Here is a 5592-nt window from a genome sequence, read left to right on the forward strand (position 1 = left end):
TAACCGACAGCGTTGTTTTGTAGAATTGCTACTGAGGGACAGTGGAAACTTCAATAACTAAACTTTAATTATTTAAGGATTTTGAATCATTGATGAAACTTTCTCCCCTATCTTATTTTACTCACTCTGTATGTTGGAGACTGGTTTAAAATGTTCAGTGCTCATGCGACAAGGAACCTGGGGCGACTTTTGTTCAATTTATTTCACAGCAAAAATAGTCTCCAAAATAATGTTTCCACCCGTGCTCGAACCAGAGACCTTTCGCGTGTAAGGCACACGTGATAACCACTACACTACAGTTAAAGTAATCTTACGTATAAAACCAGAGCTTTAACCTACAGAGCTGGCCGATACTTCAGGAGCTGGTTTTCCGAGAATAGAATGATGGTGCTATATTTCGGAAGGCTGTGAGTTTGGCAGGAATTGATCTCGTGTTTCACAGACTTTACACATCGGAACAGGAGATGGCCATTTAGCAGCGAGTGGTTAGGATCTGGAATGCACGGCTTGAAAGGGCGGTGGAGGCACACTCAATCTTATCTTTCAGACGGGAGTTGGATAAGGGTCTGAAGGAAAAACAATTGCAGAGCAACAGAGAAAGAGCGGGGGAGTGGGACTCGCTGAGAGTCGGCACGGGCTCGATTGGCCGAATGGCCATCCGTGCTGTAACCATTCCATGATTCGATAAGTTAGTGGCACATTTCATAGTGTCGGTGGGAGCACAACATTGCAAAGGGACATGGATTGAGTCGACAAAACTAGAGGCATCTGATTCAGGAGATTCGTGGCGCGCTGAAATTTCGGAGTTCAATGACTTTGAAAGGAACATTTTTGTTTTGTGCCGTTTCGGTCAGAGGTTTTCCATGAAAGCAACATTAAATGAAAAGAAATACAATCGCCCAACGTGGGGCCCGAACCCACGACCCTGAGATTAAGAGTCTCATTCTCTACCGACTGAGCTAGCCAGGTTTCTGTCCAACGCAGGTTTTTATCATTCATTGCAGCCAGGCGCCTGTTGGCTCCGCCCCAGATGTTGAATCTTGCTGTTGAAGAACTGCCAGGGTCTTCTTGAATGGTGGACCAGGCTCGAGGGGACGAATAGCCAACTCCGGCCCCGAATCCTTACGTGTTTATGATTAGCTCCTTCAGGGTAAACGAGCCAAAGAAGTACAGCGGAAACGTTACAAGGACACCCTCAAAGTCTCCCTGGTAAAGTGCGACATCAGCACTGACACCTGGGAGACCCTGGCCGCAGACCGTGCGAGCTGGAGAAAGTCCATCCGGTAGGGCGTTGAGCTCTTTGAGTCTCGACGCAAGGAGCATGAAGAGACCAAGCGCAGGCAGCGGAAGGAGCACGCGGCAAACCAGTCCCACCGACCCTTTCCCTCGACGTATGTCTGTCCCACCTGTAACAGGGTCTGTGGCTCTCCTATCGGACTGTTCAGCCATCAAAGGACTCACTTTTGGATGGAAGCAAGTCCTCCTCGATCCCGAGAGACTTCCTCTGATAGTGTCTATGATTTGCGGTACACTGCGGAAACATCTCCACTTTCAGCATCAGATTACCAGAATTAAACCCAATGGCATCGGCACAAAAGCTCCTCATCTGCTCAGAGCAAAATATATCATATGACAATAGAATTGTATGAATTAATTAATGATGTTTAAATCAATGCTTCTTTTTTTTTTGCATCGGAGATGCATGAAGATGTGTAAAATAGATGAACTATTTTTTTATAAGGTTTTGAATTAAAAGTACAATTTCTCTGACCGCTAATCGAACCGGTGCCGCGGCGGTGAGAGCGCTAAATTCTAACCACTAGACCATCAGGAAACCCAGTTTGGACACAGAAGCAGTGGTTTTGTCGAGGTTCACATCGAGCAGCTCCGTAACACAGGACTCTGTGCTCTACGGGCTGTTACGAGGGACACACACATCACCTGTTGCTGGAGGGCTATCAACTCAATCAAAGTGATCACGACGTGATTTGAACACGTAATCTTCGGATCTGAAGTCAGACACACTACCGTTGCTCCATCAGACCTACACAGTGAATTGGAGATGTTTGTCTATATGAAGGTTCTGTAATACAAGGGGCTTTAAAATCTCCGCCCATTCCCACCAGGTATCACAAGAAGCGCTCACCTGACAGGCACCGTATAGTTTCTTCTTAAACTTTTATTTTGCTTTCACGGTAAACCATCATAAATTATCCCCTCACCTTCTTTTGCACAATCAAACAAATGCTAACTCAGGAACAGTCCATACTTCAATAATTTGTCTTGTGCTTTGCTACTTAACTCGAAAACCATATCCCATTTTACCCACTGTATTGTAGCTTTCTGGTTCAAAATCTTTATTGCCGATGACACCACGAATCTGGGGCAACTTTTATCAAATTTAACAACACCGGTTATTCCTACCGTGCACAAAAAATATAATCAGTAGTGAAGATAAAATCCCACCGTGCGTATTTTCAGATTCAACGCAGCAGCATTTCAAATAAATTTTACACTGAAAAGATTTGCAAGTGTTGCTTGTATTTGTGTCTTTAATTAAACTTTGTGGCGTCTGACTCCCATTCATGCCACTGCTGAATAGGAAAGGAGGGTTTACATTGACCAGACTGCACTGCCCCTGATATTTGTGAGCTCATCCTTTATATTCAGTGGTTTCTCGCCCTTTGATGGGCTGCAGTGTAGCGGATATCACGTTGGCCTCACATCGAGTACTGTTGAGGGGGATGACTCATCAGGGGAGGGCAGCAGCAGCCAAGTTCATGGCACCATGGCAAGCTCTGCTGCACAGAAGGGCAGGAAAAAGAGTGGGACAGCGATAGTGATAGGGGATTCGATTGTAAGTGGAATAGATAGGCGTTTCTGCGGCCGCAACCGAGACTCCAGGATGGTATGTTGCCTCCCTGGTGCAAGGGTCAAGGATGTCTTGGAGCGGGTGCAGGACATTCTGAAAAGGGAGGGTGAACAGCCAGTTGTAGTGGTGCACATTGGTACCAAAGATTTAGGTAAAAAAAATGGATGAGGTCCGACGAGATGAATTTAAAGAGCTAGAAGCTGAATTAAAAAGTAGGACCTCAAAAATAGTAATCTCGGGATTGCTACCAATGCCACGTGCTAGTCAGAGGAGAAATCGCAGGATAACTCAGATGAATACGTGGCTTGAGCAGTGGTGCAGCAGGGAGGGATTCAAATTCCTGGGGCATTGGAACCGGTTCTGGGGGAGGTGGGTACAGTACAAACCAGACGGTCTGCACCTGGGAAGGTCCGGAACCAAAGTCCTTCGGGGGGAGTGTTTGCTAGTGCTGTTGGGGAGGAGTTAAACTAATATGGCAGGGGGATGGGAACCAATGCAGGGAGACAGAGGGAAACAAAACGGAGACAGATACAAAAGACAGAAAGGAGATGAGTAAAAGTGGAGGGCAGAGAAACCCAAGGCAAAAACCAAAAAGGGCCACTGTACACCAAAATTCTAAAGGGTCAAAGTGTAATAAAAAGGCAAGCCTGAAAGCTCGGTGCCTCAATGCGAGGAGTATTCGAAACGCAGGAGAGGGCTCTGAGCTAGAGTGGTTGAGAGCGCAGATAAACAGGACCCCAAGAAAGAATGCAAAAGGCAGGAGGCAACAGAGCAGAGTAGCACTGGGGTAAGTGTAAAGGACAAGGTGATAGGAAGGGACAATATGTATGAATATAAAGAGGGTGCAGGATGGGTCAAAACTAAAAATCATGGATTAAAAACTAGGATTAATTACTTTACCTAAATGCACGCAGCATTCAAAATAAAGTAAATGCGTTGACGGCACAAATCATGATAAATAGGTATGATTTGGTGGCCATTACAGAAACGTGGTTGCAGGGTGGCGAAGACTGGGAATTAAACATACAGGGGTAGCTGAAAATTCGGAAAGATAGACAAGAAGGGAAAGGAGGTGGGGTAGCTCTGTTAATAAAGGATGATATCAGGGCAGTTGTGAGAGATGATATTGGCTCTAATGAGCAAAATGTTGAACAATTGTGGGTGGAGATTAGAGACAGTAAGGGGAAAAAGTCACTGGTGGGCGTAGTTTATCGGCGCCGAAATAATAACTTGACGGTGGGGCGGGCAACAATCAAGGGAATAATGGAGGCATGTGAAAAACGAACGGCAGTAATCATGGGGGATTTTAACCTACATATTGATTGGTCAATTCAAATCGCACGGGGTAGCCTGGAGGAGGAATTCATAGAATGCATACAGGATTGTTTCTGAGAACAATATGTTACAGAACCTACAAGGGAGCAAGCTATCTTAGATCTGGTCCTGTGCAGTGAGACAGGAATAATAAACGATCTCCAAGTAAAAGATCCTCTCGGAATGAGTGATCACAGTTTGGTTGAATTTGTAATATAGATTGAGGGTGAGGAAGTAATGTCTCAAACGAGCATACAATGCGAAAACAAAGGGTACTACAGTGGGATGAGGGCAGAGTTGGCTAAAGTAGAGTGGGAACACAGACTAAACGGTGGGACAATTGAGGTACAGCAGAGGACTTTGAAGGAGCTCTTTCATAGTGCACAACAAAAATATATTCCAGTGAAAAATAAGGGCAGTAAGAGAAGGGATAACCTGCCGTGGATAACCAAGGAAATAAAGGAGAGTATCAAATTAAAAACCAATGCGTATAAGGTGGCCAAGGTTAGTGGAAAACTAGAAGATTGGGAAAATGTTAAACGACAGCAAACAATGACTAAGAAAGCAATAAAGAAAGGAAAGATAGATTACGAAATTAAACGTGCGCAAAACATAAAAACAGATATTAAAGCTTTTACCGATATATAAAATGGCAAAGAGTGACTAAAGTAAATGTTGGTCCCTCAGAAGATGAGAAGGGGGATTTAATAATGGGAAATGTGGAAATGGCTGAGATCTTAAACAATTATTTTGCTTCGGTCTTCACAGTGGAAGACACAAAAACCATGCCAGAAATTGCTGGTCACAGGAATGTGGGAAGGGAGGACCTTGAGACAATCACTATCACTAGGCGGGTATTGCTGGATAGGCGAATGGGACTCAAGGTAGACAAGTTCCCTGGTCCTGATGAAATGCATCCCAGGGTATTAAAAGAGATGGCGGAAGTTATAGCAGATGCATTCGTTATAATCTTCCAAAATTCTCTGGATCTGGGGAGGTACCAGCGGATTGGAAAGCAGTTAATGGTACGCCTCTGTTTAAAAAAGGGGGCAGACAAAAGGCAGGTAACAATAGGCCGGGTAGTTTAACATCTGTCGTGGAGAAATGTTTGACACTATCATTAAGGAAGAAATAGCGGGACATCGAGATAGGCTTAGTGCACTCAAGCAGACACAGCATGGATTCATGAAGGGGAAATCATGTTTAACTAATTTACTGGAATTCTTTGAGGATATAACGAGCATGGTGGATAGAGGTGTACCGATGGATGTGGTGTATTTATATTTCCAAAAGGCTTTCGATAAGGTACCACACAAAAGGTTACGTCCGAAGATAGAGGTACGCGGAGTCAGAGGATATGTATTAGCATGGATCGAGATTTGGCTGGCGAACAGAAAGCAGAGAGT

The 5592-nt window shown here is 44.6% G+C and overlaps 1 non-coding gene across 1 annotated transcript; it reads right to left on the minus strand.

Moving 5' to 3' along the window:
- Positions 1–896: 896 nt before the first annotated feature.
- On the minus strand, positions 897–969 carry trnak-cuu (transfer RNA lysine (anticodon CUU)). Its single transcript has one exon. It is a non-coding gene; the product is annotated as a tRNA-Lys (tRNA).
- Positions 970–5592: the final 4623 nt, after the last annotated feature.

The sequence above is a fragment of the Pristiophorus japonicus genome, unplaced genomic scaffold (assembly GCF_044704955.1).
Source record: "Pristiophorus japonicus isolate sPriJap1 unplaced genomic scaffold, sPriJap1.hap1 HAP1_SCAFFOLD_89, whole genome shotgun sequence".
Lineage (NCBI taxonomy): Eukaryota > Metazoa > Chordata > Chondrichthyes > Pristiophoridae > Pristiophorus > Pristiophorus japonicus.